This window comes from Plodia interpunctella, chromosome Z (genome assembly GCF_027563975.2).
Source record: "Plodia interpunctella isolate USDA-ARS_2022_Savannah chromosome Z, ilPloInte3.2, whole genome shotgun sequence".
In the NCBI taxonomy this organism is placed as follows: Eukaryota; Metazoa; Arthropoda; class Insecta; order Lepidoptera; family Pyralidae; genus Plodia; species Plodia interpunctella.
Genome location: NC_071324.2, coordinates 12894902 through 12915199, shown reverse-complemented (window position 1 = coordinate 12915199; position 20298 = coordinate 12894902). Strand labels below are relative to the sequence as shown.

At 35.8% G+C, this 20298-nt stretch overlaps 1 protein-coding gene across 1 annotated transcript in view; it reads right to left on the bottom strand.

The window, feature by feature from the left end:
- Positions 1–20298, bottom strand: part of LOC128682967 (dipeptidase 1-like) — a 101158-nt gene that overhangs the window by 75380 nt on the left and 5480 nt on the right. The gene's annotated exons all lie outside the window — the stretch shown is intronic.

Below are 20298 nucleotides of genomic sequence, written 5' to 3'. Positions count from 1 at the left end.
GGAGAAAGCATAAGACTTGAATTTTACACGTAAACATTTTTTGAAAATATAGAATGGATTTAGTAAGTACTTCATACCTACTAATTCCATTAAATATAGTTAGCAGTTGACAGTGTATAGAAATAATAATATAAATCCATGGAATTAGTAGGGACTATGTAGTGCCACGTATAAATCATATTGCCTATTATTAGAAAAACCATTTATCAATATTCTTAAAAGAAGAAGAATCATTACTGTTCGTCTGTTACCTGTACCTGCCGTAACAAATGGTCGGGAGACGGCTCACGTCATGAGCCGTAAATTTTTCAGTTCTCTTCCCAACAAATTACCGCTATCTTCGTGCTTCACGTTCACGCATCTCCCGGCGTGGAGTTTGACTAGCCTAAAATGAATCACTCTTTTCTATAACTCGTGAGCATGGATTTATTAAGTACTGACTGAGACGGAGTACCTACTAATTCCATGATTTTTCCAGCAAGTATTTATTATATATAAGTATTTTTATCAAAAATGTAGATATAATTCGAAATATCATAAAAGTAGACAGTGTATCTTCCAAGATATTTCCTTATAAATTATTAGTAAAAATATGTCAAAAACCCGCGCTCGGGGCCCTATCTAAATCTATGTCAAGTCAGTTTACAGTACAACAAATTTGTAACAATAAATTCAGATTTATCTTTATCAATAGGAATATTATACACATTCGTTAGATTTCCATACCCTAAAAGATAGAAACGGATCTTAAAGGATCATTCGTTGTCCGCATGTCTGTCTATCAACGAGAACATTTCTTTCAGGAACGCGAACTAAAAATAGTTGACAACCCATGTAGAAAGCGGCATACTCATATATTTTGAAGGGAACAGCCATATTGACATAGTTCACCCCAAGACGCGCCTCCGCCCACAGTCGAGATAAGGCAGTCTCGTAATATTCGCTTTTCATTTGATTTCATCCGTGCACATCACCTCCGATAGATGTTCTACGCAAATTGATCGAAGTTACAAATTCTTGATAAGTCATGTATATAGATAGGGTCGTGCCATTTGACGTGAAAGATACCTACGTTTCATCTTTGTCGAATCACATAAGATGCCTCCTAAAATTTTGGTCACACACACACATACAGTCCAAATTGTATGTATATGTCTCCAATCCTGTTAGATTGGAGGTTAAGATCATTGATCTTACGAAATAATCGACAATTATGGTTTAAACTAACTTTCATAGTTTAATCTGTGGATATTACGGGCCTTAAATATAAAATAGGGTAATGAAGGTATTTGAAAAATACGTGTCATAACAAAAAACACGAGTGGATTGCACCAGTCAACTTTGACCTGTGCAGGAAAACGCAAAGTACGAAAATTTTATTTAAACGCCGGTCGATGGCGCGCAGGTTTAAGTCAACGTCAAAGTGAACAGTGCAACTCTCTATAAATTAAATTAAATTGTTTTCCTCTGCGAAATAATGCAGGGTGACTAGTTGCGTAAAACCTGATTGCAAAAGCGATGGCACCCATTCCGGGCTCAAAGCACCTCTGAAGGATGTCCCTGGGGTGTCACAGGAACCCGAGTTCGAACCTGTGGTCTTCTTCTCTTCTCAGTCGTACACTCCTGACGGAGTGGTCGTGGTTATGGATAAGTAATTTTTGACGTCACGTACGACAATAAGTGATGTATATCATCCTAAATTGAATAAAGAATTTTGAATTTGAATTTGGATCATCCGTTATGCTTGTTGCGGCTTTTGTGATATTTCTCAACTTCTCCCTATTCATGGCACTACGTGTACACTCCGTTAGGGAACCCTTCGTCGATGTTTGTTCGTCGAACCTGTGGTACCGGTCTTCAAATCGATAGAACTATGATAAGTGGTTCAAAAGGTCCCAGGTTCGAATCCAACCCTTTCGACATGACTTTATATACCAATCTGACTCATATATAGTTTTCATAGACCACCACTTGCTTCCGGTGAAGGAAAACATCGTGAGGAAACCTGCACACTGGTTATTAACTTGTGCGTGTAATGAAGAAAGTAAAGGCAAACCACTCCATTAATAGCGGCATTAAAGTCGTGTGTGTTTCATTCTATGCAATGACCACGACTCTCAGCCATGAGGAATACGACTATGAAGAGGAACCTATCTTTTGGAAAGACCTATGTCCAGTAGTGGGCTACGAGAAAATAATTAAACTTTCAGTGTGAGACACTTTTTTAAAACGTTTATATTTTATAATTTTCTAGTTGGTATTATTTTCTAGTCGGCACATTTTAATGAATATAAAATATTCTTTCTGTGGTGTTTATCTTGTGTAAACATGTGTTGCAAACTTTCATCCAATGTTTGTAATTTACACGGAAAAATCAAAACGGACGCACGAGACTTTTCTCTTTGCTACTCCTTCGAGCACAGTCCAGCGAGGACGTATCTAGTTATGAGAATCGTTCATTACTTACAATAATTACCTGGTTCCCTCACTTTAGTGCCATGCCAGTTAAAGTAAAATGCATGCGTGGTCATTCCCATATAGCGGCATAGCATTTCAGGTTTTATTCATCAGAAAACAGGGTCCAAATTGCAACATCGCGTTGACTCCTGGGGGAGCAAAATTAATAGCTCAGAGGACGTCTTGACAAACAACTAATTGCTAGTGAGAGGATAGGAAATGGCGGGAGAAGGAAGCGGAGATGTGTCTCGAAGTTATATTTTTTCGGTAAAACGGTATTTGTGGTCCCAGAGTATTTGGTTCGCAGAGCGTTTCGACCGCTGCGGCCGCGCGATCATTACAATCCGTCAATTTTCTTGAGGAAGGAATCATTTCCAAAATCAATCATTCATAAATTTGACATTCAAAAACTCATTCTTGTCTTTGTTAAAATTTGAAAAAATGTAATGACAGCGCGACCGCAGCGTTCGAAACGCTCTGCGAACCATCCTTAAGAGGAAAACTGCTTTCTTTCTTTACTTTGTTTCCCTTGAATAAAATAGTCGACCCAGAATAGAACCGACTAATTACGAAGGCGATAGAGGGAAAAATGTACTAATTTTGTCCTTTTACGACTACAAAAATATACTTAGTGTTACCAGATTTAATCAAATAAGAACCAAACACATAAATATACACTGAGTTATTTTATGAGTGTATAAAAACGATAACTCGTAGGCTTTATTTTCACGTTGGGTAGACGTCACATAAAACTTATTTTCGAAAAGCAATGACGGAGCTGCTTCCCCGCTCCATATGCCTCAGCCACGCGTACCAAAATCTGAGACTTGCAGACTTAAATAATATTCTATAAGAAGACGCACAATAAATACCTAATTTTTGGCTCAAGAGTTAAAATACGTAATAAGAATAGATCGATAAACCGCTATACGTCGTGCGGACGTCTTTTGGCGCGGGACCAAATCTGCCCGAAAAGGTTCTACTATCTACGGCTTCGCTGACTACCGCACCATGAACTCACAATCATTCGTAATCATAAAATAGTTGAAACCTACTTTTTAGAACGTTACATCATAAGGCATTACTATTTTCATGCTTGTTATAACCTCTGGGCTACATACGCCTATATCACGTAAAAATCATATATTTCCGAAATTAGACCTTCACACAGGCAACTTTTCACGTCAAATTCTAAATTCTGGCGACAATAGAAACAAATTGAAAACAATAGGATCGCAATCCTATCAGGCCGCGTGGGAACTGAAAGTTTGAATATATACAAGCCACAATTACTAGCATTACGGAACGACCACTGCAGTTCTTATCGATTTGTTTTTTATTTGCGAAAAAAATCTTAACCTATTATGATAGACTGGATAAAAGATTGTATAATCGAATACTATAATTTCGGAAAGTATTATAGTTTTTCATTGTATAATGTAGTCATATTTACTACACGAAGTTTGATGGCGACTGTATTCGGATATTTTAAACATTATAAGCAGTTTTTTTTTTAATATGATCAAATATTTTGCGGAACCCTTGGGCTCCACGGAACCGCTGAATTTAGAGAATTTTCCCTACAAGCAAGGCTTTTCACTGTGTGTTCACGAGATGACCAATGTTTGCCCAGCAAGCATCAACCAGCAACAGGTTGAACTCAATTCCGAATTTTAGCATTTTCAGTACCCGCATTATGATATGAAACGGGGTACGTGCCAGAGATTACGTTTTAAAAATAAAAATATTAACCGACCGTACGCCGAGGCCGCGGTTACAATACAATAGCATAATTTCGACTACAAAAGTCACAAAAAGGAATAAAATCCCCATTAACTGGATCGTGCTGGCTCGAACCGGTTGTAAGCGGTTCGCGGGAGATTTTCTCGTGTAAATCTTTCATTTCCTGCAACCGTACTTGAAACGCTCTTTGAATTCGCTGATGGTGTTCCTTTCTTTTTGAGGATTTAAAACCCAAAGAATGTAAACTGATAATGGAATGAAGACTGTTTTAAAAAATAATTACATCAGCACATACCAATGTGGACGATCTGTTACTCATAAAACAACCCTCAAAAATGGATTGTAACAAACTTATCAAATATACATTTTAGAATTTAATCGTTCAGGAAAATATCACTCATATTTTAACAGACAATGACTTAAACATATGTCAAGAAAACCAAACAGCGGGTATCGATTTGCGTCAGCCTTCCGAAGTTGCCCCAAGTTTAAATACATATAAAAATACGTATCTTCAAAACAGGTATCTACGCCCTTGGACGCCCATGCTCGTGGCCCCCAATGGTTCGATCTAAAATCCGGCGTTCGTCCACACTTGAACCTTCCCTAGAGGGCTTAGTGTGGGTGTGAAATTTACATTTTACTATCGAGACAGCAAGCAGTGGGACACTGTTAATCAATCACAGTGTGGAAATGTGTCGCGACGCCCGCAATGTGATTGGTTAGATGAGTCTTGCGTAACAATACACTGAGCTCTTTTAAACAGTAACTACCATAAAGTAACTACCACAGGACAACTAAATTAAGGAATTATCGAAAAGTTTCCAAAATTTTTGTTAAGTTTCTACTCCAGTTTGTTACTCTCTGGATTACACATAGAAAGTTTCGTCTGTCTCTGAGCCAAACATCAAAATCGTTCCATCAGCTTTTGAGTATATTCATAACAAACAAAAATACAAATCTTCTGTCTTTATAATATTAGGTAGTAACGGCCCATCCCAGCTTTACTCGAGTAAATCCATAATAAATTGCACCTAAACCTTTCTCAGGAATCTATCTTAAATTATATAATAGAATATTTAAAGATCTAAGCATACGTGGGGACAGACAACGAGAACCCTCGGTAGTTTTTATACCGTAATTCTCACGGGAGTGAAGCCCCGGAGCGCTGTAGCCAAATTTCATAGCAATCAGTCCAGTAGATATTGAGTGGAAAATTAACAAACATACACGCATACACACTCGCATCCTCACAAACTATCGCATTTTTATTATTAGTAGAATTAGTAGGACTATATTATATGTGTCATTCGCGTGTGCCGGACTAAAGGAGTGCCAAGAAATCAAAGCGAAAACGATATTGCCACACAGATACATTATCTTTCGCCGACGATGCGAGCTGAAGACAAGAGTCTGGCTTAGGGAACAATAAAATAGTCCGGGAGAGTATCTATTCCATTGATCGTTACTCTGGAATACATTTTTTGGACGTTTTGGTAATAGAAGAGGGCCTGGCGTGACTGACGGCGCGGAAGGCTCCAAAATTTTATTTTTCTTTTTAAAAATAAATCCCTTGATCTATCCCATCGCTACAAATGGATAAATGTTGGACATACGAGGCGGGAGTGTTACGCGAAGCTAAGCGTGATATGAAGCAGAGTGTGTTATTAATCTATGCACGCGTGTGTCATTTGACGTTTTCCAACGAAGTCGGCAAGTGTGACGTGAAACTATAGCTATAATATGTACTATGCAAAACTCTAAAAACAGACAAAACCGATCTCTCATAATCGGATCGAAAGTGCCGAATATTGAACACCGTAGACGTTAGCTAGAAGCTGAATAATATTGTTTTAATCGGCCACTAACCATACTGCCTCTTTTTATTTCATTAGGTATATTAAGGAGACTCAATTGCAAGGAACACTATCAATTTACTCTAGCCGTGTAATAAAAATACCCTTGATGTATATCCTCAATATGTTCCACACCCTATTTTAGGACTTAAATAAAAAGGATGACCAGGAATTACGGTAAAAATTACAGGATATTTGCGCAGAATGTTGTCCAAATGACCGGCGAGGGAGACGACCCTCTGGCGAGATATACGGTGGACGTAACGCGAATAAGGTGGATTTACTACATTTTTACTGCAAAAAAAAACCTCTGTGCGGTCATCGTGTCGGACTGCTACATCGAAGGTCCCAGGTTCGATCCTCAGATGTAAACCTTTTACATAGTGAGTTGTGTCTTGTATGTTTATTTACTAGTGTTTTAATATATTATCGTTATTAAGTATCGTTGAATAAGTATTCCATAGCACAACTTTTAAATATCTTTGGGTATACCTGTGTGATTCGCCCCGTTGTTACACTTAATATTTAAAAATATATACAATGTAAAGTTGAGTTTTAAGAAAATAGAATTATAATTGTTTTATAGTGATAGTTATAAATTAGTACTAACTCATAACGGACTATGAGAATTTTCTACGTTTTAAAAGAGTTCCGCTTTGCTCCCAACTCAAAGGGTCTAATGATTTACCTAAATTAGTGGTCGGAGCCTAAATCGACGTCGGTTTTATCGGGATTTTTAGGTCCCGAGGGAGCAACCCATTTACTTTCTCTCGGTGATTTTCGAGGCCTTATTAATAGACCTTGAAATGTTTTTGCAAATTGTCGTGAAGGCTGCCAAATTTAGACAGAAACCCGCACTTACCCGTAAATTTTACGGGGACAATAAAGGAGAATTTTATATAGTTTAGCCCTAATGTTGTATTATTTTGATCATTTATCCCATATCACAACTGTCTGTGCCGTGGGCACGACTCGTCGACACACCAGGCTCACACTGATCTACTCGACGTCACAATATGGATGGAATCGTCGGGAATTCCGAAACCAGCGACACCTACTGAGAAGACATTATCAACATGATCAACTCCTCAACTTTTCTCAATTTTCAATTATATTTTAGACGTGGATTTATTACTAATACTAATACGGACATTATCATACACTGACCTCCATATACACAAGTATAATAAATAAATAAATAACTTTACTTTATCATTATTAATTCACATATACAATACAAATATAATATTTTTGTCGTCGTAAATAGAAAAATTAAAAATTGAAATAATTAATTGCTGATACTAAATGAGGATGTATAACTCCAATCAACGATTATATACTAAACAACAGGTATTAAACGCGCACACGCATACCTTTTATATTTCCCGGTCGTTCCGAACCTTGTTACAAAAGTCCGTGATCACTGGGCGACTATACAAGTCATATTGGACTATATAATTCATATCGGTGTGTGCGCGTTTAATACCTGTTGTTTAGTATATAATTATACAACGTATAGTATATATTATTATAGTATATAATTATATATATATATTTAAAAGTACCTAGACCAATCAATGAAGAAAATGCAATACCCTTTTTTTAATATTTAAAGTTTCGAAAACAATAAACAGTACCTTTCGCTATTTTCAACTCGACTGTGGATCTTTAGTTTGCCAATGACAGAGAGCAACATTGGCGATTGTTAATTTATAGGTCGCAAAGCTTGTCGGACCGACTAATCGATATGAGTTTCATTCCATTTTCTGTCCGACTGGGTTGGTATATTTTTTGCAATTGTCCTTTTGATCTCCACTTTTAAAAGCTCAATCTGCGAGCGTTGGTTTTTGTTTCTCCTAACATTTTTATTGAGTGCTGGCTTATTTTTTATAAGTTTTTATTTAGCTTGCAATGTGTGTCTATTCTGGTGGAATGTCACTGTATTGAGCTGAAATTTTGTACACACTTTTAGTTTGGTTGACAATTCATTATTATTATTATTATAAGCATGACATGATGGAGCAACCAGGAATGGCTCCTGACGAAGGAACTCTTCTACTGTTTTATTGCAAGGACATGATGTTTCTTGTCATAAGATGATGATGGTGCAATAAGATTTTTCTAATTAAATTAAATTAAAAATTTCATTTTCGTAAAAAAAATACATTTTAGACAGGTCCAACTTTTTATTTCTCAAATGTAAGTATAGACTATTTCAATATATCAAAACAAGCAACTTTTATTCTACGACTTTACGTAAAAAAAATACATCTTAACTCTATGTAATAGCCTGGCAACACGAGCATAGATAAAATGGATATATTTCTTTTATGTATGAACACGTGACAGCACAGTAGCGTTATGTAGCGGAATCGTACATAGAGTTTTATAGAAAGGAACAATTTTTGTATTTATTACGTTTAGACAAAAGTCGCAAAACAAAAGATGTTAGTCTCTATGTACCTTACGCGCCTTTGGGAGGTAACGCGTTAGATACCAGTGACCCTGTATATCAAGTTAGTATTAATTCTAATAAGATCAAGTTTGGGAAAAAAATCGATACGTTTACTAAACGAGAAAGTATTGAGATAAGGGAAAAAGCCTTGTTTGATCTTTTTTTTCCTTTATTTCTTCTGTTTGTTTCTTTGTTTTGTTTCAAAACGGCATTACATTATTACAGATCTCATGGTTGACTGGACGGTAGAGAATTAATTCATGTAACATTATAAGTATACTTATAATAAAACTGTAACTGGACGATGTCTGTATATACAGGAGATATTTATGAAAAAAAAAAGAAGAGAACTATTTAGGGTCAATAGAAGCAAAAAACAATTTTTTTAGAATTTTTGTCTGCCTGTCTATCTGTACGTCTCTCTGTCTGTCGGTCTGTCTGTTAGTCTGTCTGTATGTTTGTACGCGTGGGAATTTTGATATCAAATGCATACGTGCGGCCAGTATATGCGGCCTATAGCAATCTTAGATAATGTACCTACGTTTCTAATGGTGAAAGATTTTTTGAAATCCGTTCGGTAGTTTCGGAGATTACCCGCCTTAAACATACAAACGCTTGCCTGTTTATAATAATAGTATAGAGAACACATGCTCTAATATCATTCGGTTCTCACCAAATAACGGGCTAATATGAAATATTACATTGACCCAGTTTAATAAAGTCAAATTGATTAATTAACACAGCAATCAAATTAAGTTTCAAAGTTAAATAAAACTCCTATTTTCAATTCTAAATGCGAATTGCTATAATTGCATTATTATATAGTTCCTTACGGATAATATTTCTGAGAAAATTCTTAGTTCATTTTCGAACACTAGCTTTATCCCGCGGCTACGCCCGCGTGAATTTGAAACAAACATGATTTTCATACAAACTTTAGTATAATAATAATAATGACTATTTAGTAATAACTATTATGTGTTTGTTTCGAAATCACTCTTTGCTGATGATTTGTCCATTGTTGTTAACAAAAAACCAAACTGCAGTTATGAAAAGCAAATTAATGACACAATAAGCAGTACCATACACTGGCTAAAATGTAATAACCTATGTGTCAACCTTTCAAAAACGATGTTTTTGCAAAACTACAATAGAAATGGTAAACCTGTAAACCTGTCTATAGCGTATAATGGTGAGCAAATCGCAGAATGTGTTTCTACAAAGTTTCTAGGCATCGTCATCGATGCACATCTGTCATGGAAAGAACACATTGACTCTGTGTGTCAGAAAATAAACAGATTTGTATATGCCCTGTATCGGTTACGAAACACTTGTGGACAGGAAACAGCACTTCTCGCCTACCATGGCTATGTTTGCTCGGCATTGCGCTATGGACTGGTCATTTGGGGAAACTCAGTTAGAATAAACGAAGTTTTTGTAATACAGAAAAAATGTGTTAAGGCTCTATCTGGTGCCAGACCTCTTGATAGCTGTAGGCCATTATTCAAAAAGCTAAAAATTTTGACATTGATTTGCATGTACTTGATGGATATTTGTTTATTTGTAAAGTGCAACATACAGAAATTTTGTAAACTACCATATCCTTCTTCACTTAGATACCCGAATCGCCTGGCTACACTATCGCATACCACTAAATTGTTTCAAGCGAACAGTTACAATATGGCAATAAAACTTTATAACCATCTGCCAGAAAGTTTGAAATCCCTGCCATTGACAAAGTTTAAAAAACAGCTTCATACATTGTTGGTCACTAACTGCTTTTATGATATTAATGAATTTCTTGCATTTAAATTTTGACTTTGACATACAGCGCCCTCAAAAATTATAATTGACATTATTATATAAAATTTCAATAATTTCTTAATTTATATGTTTAAATTATTTATTTGTTAAAAATTCTGCATGTAACTAACATAAATTGTAATTTATGAAATTGAATATTTGCATGCCAACTGTTGGCGCAACACGCCTGTACAACTTATATTAGACAAACTCTTGTCGCAACTTGTAACCAATATTTACCGTGTTTTGCCTGCAAATAAATTTTATTATTATTATTATTATTATTATTATCACGCGGTTTGGTCGATTTTTGAAAAATAAAAAAGGCATATGTTTGAACGAGGCGTTCCCGTCTACGCTCGCATGAAACCGTAATAAAATAGGGTAGTTGCCAAAGTCAGAGAATTGTAAAAAATATGTATAATCTAGATAAAATAGAAATATTTAGGATCATTATGATAATTCATAGACTGTAACAATGCAGCTGGATCTAAATACGAAGATGTGAAGTTGGTTGGAAAGTCCATTTTCAAAAAGTATGAAATTATAAAAATAAATTTAACCATCATAAATAACAAACATTTTGTAACAACTTTCATTATGAATACATCACCATAAATGTAATATTTAATGTAGCTGTCGAACAAACATGTTCGCACGTTGTGACGTCACTCCTGCATGTCATTTACTATGGAGCGTTTGGACAAGTCCAAAAATGTGTGATTTTATTTTTGTCATATCTTCGAAAGTATTGTCATTATCACAGTATTTTATTCACTGGTGTTTCTAATGATATGAGAGCCTTTGAATAGTCATCAAAACAAAAATTTGGCGACTGACCTCGTGTACACCTTCCTCAGAAATCACACTATTTATTATAAAGACCGTATAAAATCCGCCTCATAGTTTTTTGGTTCATCGCGTTAATACGACTCTTTTTATAATATGATAAATATGAGTACACAATACAGTTCCTAGGTAAAAACAATATTCTTTGAATACACAGTATAAAATTTCTCGAAATCCATTAAATTTGAAGATAAACTCAACATAAATTCTCGAGATCAGTAAGCCGCTTAAAGTACCGTCTTACATTTATCTTCTGGCGAAATCGACCTAGGGATTCGCGGCGTCACAGCCCCGGAAAGAGAGAACATGATGAAATAGAGTATTATAACAATATCTGTATTATTGGAAACTATTTCCCGAAACTCGAAATATGCAATCAGTAAAGCCGTATGATCGAATTCATATGAACGGAATTTGCGCACAAATTCAAATTCACATACAATTTGTGCGATGCTTCGAGCACAGAACAGACACCTGTCAGAGACCAGGCCAGATTTCTTCTTTCTCATAAGTGATTTTTTACGAGGCCATTTCTATATTTTGGGATGAATTAGCCTATATGTTTCTGTTAAGTAGAGTTATATAGCAAACAAACAAAAAACACACTCTTAGCAGACATAATTCGAAAAGTTGTGTTTGTACACGCATATGAAAACAAAACCGAATTAACTTACTGTACAATAGTGATGAAAGATTGGTAAGTTTAAATTATGTACATACAAAAAAGAAATAGGTACTAATGTATGTTTGCGATTTGAAATAGTAATGTCAGTTTCTTTTTTTTTTTATTCAAGCTATATTTATTAAAAAGATAAGTCTAGGACGTAATGCTCAAAGCATTATCTACCAGTAAACCATCGTGAAAAACTGAAAGATAAATTATATATTAATACTCGGGTAAAAACATAATAAATTATACTTCTATACCTTTCCCATAAATCACCCTATCCATTGGTGAAAAACGTACAAAAATCGGTCTGGTAGTTTTTGAGTTTATCACAAACAGATAGACGCGGCAGAGGATTTTGTTTTGTAATGTGTAAGGAAAAAAATATACGTACGGGCAGAATCAATGCTAAAAACATTCTAAACCAGTCAACCTTCGGAGAAAAGTTACAGATAAATCATTTAAGTACAAAGCTTAGACTCTCCATCATTCTATTCCCGTCTCTGAATACTACGGATTCGAAACACAATAGTTCGTTATCAATGGGACTGATTTTTCATTTAATAGAAACAAGTTTGAATTGTACTTTCTGCCATGTTTCCTTTGAATGGAAATTTGTCATAAAAGACAAACGCATAACAAATAAATTGGTATTTTATTGAAGCAAAGTATAGTACAAGTTTTATGACAAAAACTATTAAAGACTATTTTTATTATATACATTATATATACTATATTACTAAGAATTGTTCACTGAAATGTAAAAATGCGCCCGCTGTGTACATCGAAAGGGGGCCCTGGTTCGAATCCAAATCGTGCCACGTGAGTTCGTATACCAATCTGACTCATGTTTTCATCGACCACCACTTGCTTCCGATGAGGGAAAACATTGTGAGGAAACCTGCACACTGGTTGATACTTGCACAATGGCAGGCTTATCCCAAGATGGGATTATTTCCAGGAATTTGGCCGAAAGGAAAATATTAAACGCGTATCGGTACTATACCACAAAAGAACGAGCATTGTGTTAAATCCGGTACCTTCCCTGCTGTGAATCGCTTGTTAAAGACGAGATGATATATCCCAGGTGAGTATTGAGTAGAATTGGGTGATGTGGTCTACTTGACTATTATTACAAAGAGGTAAGCGTTTGTGAGTTTGTGTGTTTGAAGCGAGTAATCTCCGTAACCACTGAACCGATTTCAAAAATTATTTCACCGTTAGAAAGGTACTTTGTCCAAGATTGCTCTATGCTATATTTTATCTCAAAATTCCCAAGGGAGCGAAGCTCCGGGCAACATCTATTCGATAATGATTTTGAGAAATACATCACTGCAGCCTGCAGCAAAACTTGACGTCGACGTAGCATTAAAAATAGTGATAGCAAAAAGAAGAAAAAAATTAAAAGCGTAAAAAATGACCCGTTTTATTTAAGTTCACTATTTTATTACCCACCTGTGGCTCGAGTGATTTTATTCGCTGTTGATGGGTAGTGGCATGTGAAACGGGTAGCTAAAGTGATAAGACGAATGTATTCACGATGGGAATGTAGATTAGTTATCAACATAATTTAACGGTACATGTGACGTTGTGGTCACCACGTCCGTCAGCTATCTGGAGTATGCGCGAGTGGCCTGAGGACCGCTTCTTATTCTAAGATAATATGCTTGGGATTTAATGAACATTTAAAAATAATTGTCAAAGGTTTTTCGTTCAAATGTAAAATATTTATTGACACACTCGATTATCTACTTACTTACTGCAACGGATATCGTATCTAAGGAACAAAATGCATTGTTAGCAGGCAATAGAGGCGTTCATTAATGAGGTTGGGATCAAGCGCGCAACGGTGATCCATAAATGGTACAGTGATAAATCTATTTGTTTCTCATTGGACCATGAATTGTTAGAAGGAAAATATGCTCAGATATGTGTGTGAGAGAGAGAGGGATTAAAATTCACAAATCTTACTTAAAACTTCCATAAGTACACACACTTTTCGCAAAGTAATTAGGAAACGTAAATTAAATTTGAAGAAGAGCATTCATAACTCGAGTAAATACTCGAACGATTATATAAAACGGTGGAATGGGCTGGATTCGTCCTTCTTACCCTAATTGACATATTTATGGGTGAAGTTGCTCGGTGCGTAATTTCGCTCCGTTCATTTAATTTAAAATATGTGTATTTATTTATATCAAAATAATTATTTAATTGCAATTCTGTGATATGGGCGGCACCTTGCCTAAGGGGCCTTCTTTAGATATATTATATTTAAAAGTTAGGTACTAGCTTTTGCCCGCGTGATATTCAGTTCTTAAAATGAATTGAAGTAAAATTTCAGTTATTATTTTAACGCGCATTCTGAAAACTGGTAAAATAGTTAGAAAGTTTTTAGTTTAAATGAATATAATTTTGTATAGCAATTATAAAGCAAAAACTTGGCTGTTACATATTAACAGCTGGACCGATTTTGACGAAATAATGTATATTAGTTACCTTTATTATTGTATAATAATAATAAATGTAATCAAAGATAGAAAAAAATTAAAAAACTTAAAAAGTTAAACAAGATGCGGTATGGTGAAGTTTGTTGCGCCGCTTCTTCTTCACCTGCGCTTTGGAAGCCGGCAGTAGACTTAGTTTAAGTAATTTTTTTGACGTCAATAAGTGATGTATATCATCCTAAATTGAATAAAGAATTTTGAATTTGAATTTGGAATTTGTTAATACCCTTTGAATGTCCAATTTATATTTTTTGTCGTATGTGGTAGTATTCTGTGTGGAAATCATCGCAATTTAACGCCAATACATTTTAAGATTATTTTAAAGACTCATGTGATCTAATGGTCATCATATCGACTGCTACAGCACTGGAAGTCCCGGGTTCGATCCCCGGATCAATATGATCTTTTTCAGACTGACCTGGGTCTTGGGTGTCTATAATATGTATATATATCTAGTATCACAACACAAGTTTCGATGTTTAACTTAATCTGGGTATTGTCTATAGATTGATTTTGTTTCCCGTTGCAAAATGTATTTGTAAGTGCTATTCTATAAAAAAAAGAATTGTAAAAAAGTTATAAGAATTTTAAACCTATTATGCACGCAGTGGTGAAAAATAGAACGCTTTCCAATAAAGACACTCGCATGCGGAAGGGGTGGGCACGAACAATTGCTCAGCGGACTGTACGGGTTTGCGTTCCACTGCCCAGCGGCTTTGACGGCATAAAGACAACTTTACTGTTACAGAAATGGCTTGTTTTCTTCACATTCTTTTTTTACTGTAAGTATTCTTTTCGCCTCGACGATGACGAAAGTATTTTCTATGTTGATTGAAATAAATAAATCTGTAAACATACATATAATAAAGTTAACTTAGGTATTATTTTCAACATGATTTTCATACATACTTTCACCCCCTATTATAGCCTTTTGGGGGTTGATTTAATTAAATACAAAACATAGCCTATGTTTGAACGTAGGTCTTTAATTAAAGAACTAAATTCATACCAAACTTGATATAAACTGTTCAACGTCTCAGCCGCGAAAATGGAACAGACAGACAGACTTTCCCATTCAAATTATTAGTATATATTGCGACATAGGAATAGTGTCGCTATAAAGTAGTCGGATGTCGAGCAACAGCTGAGTATAAGCTGAGTTGAAAGTGGCGTGCGTAAAGTTAGTGTCACGAACTTAGATAATTAGTTTCAACTTGGCGCAGCCTAGTTACTGCAAACTTTGATGAGAACTCCTAAATAGGTTGATGTATGATTACAGCCTACACATACCTTACCTACCTTTTGACTATGTACATTATGTACTTTTATATATTATCAGAAAAAAAAAAACATTGTAAGAAACAATAATGGTAAGCCGATCTGGCATGATAGGGACCAACACTGTTCAAATGAGTTTCTTTCGGAATTTCTTCTCAGCATAGTGGTCGTTCCGAAATGCCAGTAGTTTGTGAGAAATAACTATAAATATATATAATATATATAATCTATTATATATATTTAATCACAATATATACAAATATATAATCACTTATTAGGTACTTATGATTGTACTGGCACACGCGGCGTGAAGTAACTTCATATATTGTTATGAAAATGTCGATTAATAAAATCGGGTTCTTAGTATTACGATGTGATATGTGTGATAGATTGTTCCGTCACATATTAATATAGGTATTAATTATAACTTATTGTTAGTTTATAATAACGTTATTATACGAAAATACTGATACCAAACTATACATTATTATAAATGCGAAAGTAAGTTTGTGTGTTACCAATATTCTTGAAATTTTGTAAAAATAACTGTTCCCGCCGGAAATTTGCGCGGGCGATTTTCTGCTTCCATATTAAGCCCGCGCGGCCGATCGTCCAATTTGTACTGGAAAGCAAAAAATCTATACACACAATTTCGCCAGAGTTTTCTTTGGATACCAGCTCTGTTTCGTTATACAAACCTAATATGAAAAAAGTTATCACAACAAGCAAAAAAGTTAGCATGTTTGAACAGTTAGAGACTTGCCAATTAAACTCTATTTGTCCTGTATAAACAGGAACCGAAAATGGACGACGTAAAAGTTGAATGTACAATATATCCCGTATATATGCCGTCGCTAAAGTAATCAAGAATTGTGAAGGCTTGTTTTCGTTCGTTTGCGAAATACCGTTGCGAAAAAAATCGACGAGCAAATTTGGCTTTTCGCTGTTCAAATATTTTTTATTCCGTGTATGTTCGGCGGCTGGCGGCAGTGTACTTAATAATAAATATCCTGTGAAACCTTGTAATTCTGGTGACTTGACAAAATGATAGCCGAGGGACTTAACAACTTCTTCAAAGCAAAAAAGTGTATAATCTAAAGCCTTTCTTATTAGCTTTTTTATGCCAAGCAGACGAACAGCCATGATGTTCAACGCGTATGAAGCGTGCCTAACCAGGGGCATTAAACGCGCCGTGTCCTCTTTGTACGTAAGGGTCTGTTGTCACAGAAACCTGTAATTACACTGCCTCTCACCCTTCAAACCGAGCTTGCACTTCTCTTCGACGACAGAAATAAATATTGAGTGAGTTACTCATACAGACGACCTGATGGTAATAATGAAATTTTATGCCATAGACAAAAATGTATTAATTAAATCAATATTTTTTGCTGCATAGTTACCAAAATTTACGAAAACATAGAACATAGGGTTACTTGTGAAATTAACTGTGTATTGAATCTCTTTGCAATGAGACGCAGCCAACCAATCACATTAGGGCTTGTTTGTCGTTGCGTCATAATGCCGCAATCGTGATTGGTTGACCGCGTCCTGCGTCCCACTCTCACTGAGAATGATTCGATAGTGAAACACAGGTTATCCATTGCGTTATCTCGACTATGACCCAAAGGTCACAGGTTCGAATCCTACTCGTGTCCACGAGTTTGTATAACAATTTGACGGTAACTATAGTTTTCATAGTGACCTCTTGCTATTGATAAAGGGAAAATCATCATCAGAAAACCTGTGAGGTTAGCACAAATATTATCTGCTCTATGTATTATGCCACGGACAGACATACATAGACAACACATACATAGATAACACCCTCCTCCTTTTGTCCTCCTTCTTTTGTCGGGGGTTAAAAATACTTAAGTATTATAATTAAATAAGTACCTATTTAACTGCCAGTTTATCCACTAAACGTGCCCGAATTCCCGACTAACCTACGACACGTGTCAACGACACCTTCCCCGAGCTGTATGTATATTAGACATATATGTTAGTATATTACAACTTCAACAGTGTTTCATCGTATACAGTTTGCTTGTCGCGTGTTGGTATCGCTAAGATAGATCTATTTGATAAATATTTAATGTACCTGCATCATGTTAATTAATGTTGCTAAAGAGAATTTAATTTTGGATGAGTGGAATATTTCGTATGTTACGACTAAAATCCGAAATACGGCTACGGCTAGGCTTGAGCCGGCTTAGTTGGTTATACCTAAGTGTTAGACTTAAGCTCAGCCATTATCATCTTAGGTAGACATCGATAGTTACACCCAGTTCCTAGGTTTAGCCCTTACTATCGCGGCTATATATATTGACGACCTCGGTGGCGCAGTGGTAAAGTTCTTGCCACTGAACCGAGAGGTCCCGATCGGTTCGATCCCCGGTCGGGTCATTATGGAAAATTATCTTTTTCTGATTGATCCGGGTCTTGGATGTTTCACTATATATGTATTTGTTATAAAATATAGTATCGTTGAGTTAGTATCCCATAACACAAGTCTCGAACTTACTTTGGGGCTAGCTCAATCTGTGTGATTTGTCCTAATATATTTATTTTTATTTATTTTTACCTAGTTGCAGCCGTTCACAGGTGGTAACGTAGATTCTTTCGTTTATTTACACGACTATATGTACTATGTCGTATGAGGCCACTAAGGGACATATACCCCAACAGCTGTAGGCAACAAGAGCATCCAAAAAGGGTTGACACCAGACAGACAGCCGGTTGTAAAATTAAAGACGAATTTTCAAAATTTCAAAGTTATTTTTACGCCCTATTCTTATATTGTTGTATTAGTATTTCTTGATATTAGTTCAGATCAGAAATGGCAAAGTGAATTAAAATGAGTGAAACTGAGTTATGAAAAGTTCATTCGGTTTAATTGAGCCCTCCGTAGTTATTACATCATACGGGTAAAGGTCGAACACTGATGTTCTTGACACGTAATACATATTCATATAATTTAATTTCATACAATCCATACAAATATTATAAAGAGTATAACAATACTTAGTTACTTGTGTGTTTCGAAGAGTCAATTAGCTTCACCCATTGTTGATATTCTATTCGATTTGTCGCGTATTTCCGTTCGCAGAATGTATCTTGTTCATGTTTTGACTTGGATATTTTGTAAACACGCCGCTTCGATGGTGCATTTCGTTTGGGAAACATCTCGGCATAACAATTTGTCTGTGGGACGTTTTTATTTGATCTGATCACGTGAGACGTCACAGGCTGCTCTCAGTTGGAAACTATTATTTCGCTCACTGGACATTTTCACGCTCTGAGTCATAGCATTTTGTTAAACTATGGAACACAAATTAGCCGTCGTTGTTCAACGTGCTGACATAATTTAGGGCTGTAAGTGTAACAACAATTAAAGTTAATAAAGATATATATTGTGACAAATCACACAGATTGAACCCCAAAGTTTTGTGTTGTGTTATGGAATACTGACTCAACGATACTATATTTTATAACAAATACATATTTAGATAAACATCCAAGACCCGGGCCAATCTGTGGACTCAATCTGTGTGATTTGTCATAATATATTTATCGAACTTGAGACCTCTCGGTTCAGAGGCAAGCACTTTACCTCAGCACCACCGAGGTCGTCCAAATAATTATTCACGGTCGATAGTCTCGTTCCCTAATGAAATTATTGTTTTTAAATTAATTAATTTATTGAGGAGAGGCCGTTGCCCAGCAGTGGGACACAATAGGCTAATAAAAATATTCAATAAATAGATATATGTTACGGCTAAACTCCGAGCAAGTCGCTGACGGTTACGCTTGCTATCTTTGGCCAGACTATGGGCGAAACTAGGTTTTGTCGTCACAATTCCGATAAGTGACCGGATCTAATTGCACTTAGTCGCCTAGTGGTACCTAGTAGTTTAATATATGTTTAGACGATTGTTTTTGTCCAAGCGAAGCCGGCACGGGCCGCAAATAGTGCACATGTTACGCGAATATTAATAAATGAAATAAAGTTTGTATGTTACCTCTTAACGCATTATTGTATAGTGTAATAGGTAAATAAATAATTTACTTAACCAATCTTTCTAAAATCTCGCACGTATAGGATTCGCGCACTATAGGATATATTTCCTACCGGAAAGGACTGTGTCCTTGAGATTTACAGTAATCCGCACTCTTGAATGTATTTTTATGACACTAACGTGTCAATAATCATACATGTACGTACAATACTTAAAACAAAAGCCACGTGTTTTCGTTATTGGGATGTGAAGATTCCCTAAGTTGTCATATTGCTACGATAGGACAAAGTATGAATATACTTAAATCTATAGTCTACACTAAATTATACTCTTTATAATATAGTGTACACTATAGATTTGTTCAAAAACCATTTAATGTGAAATTTGAGAGTTAGAGGGCGCTCATTTGGCTCGTATAAAGGCCGTAGCTCAGCCTGAGCCTGGCGCTTGGTTACACGCGGTCCCATCCCCGTGGGAACATTGCTAGACAATGATTCGTTGAGGGTGGCCGTTGTGCTGGGTTGTGACGTGTGTGAACCACACCGCTGCATTTGCGGTAAGATGGTAGAAGCTGACGGTTCCATTCTCTTGGATGTGTTAGATGTTCAGGTCGTTTGTCTCGCCATCATTCTTTGAATGACATTATTCGTAAGGCTTTGATATCTGA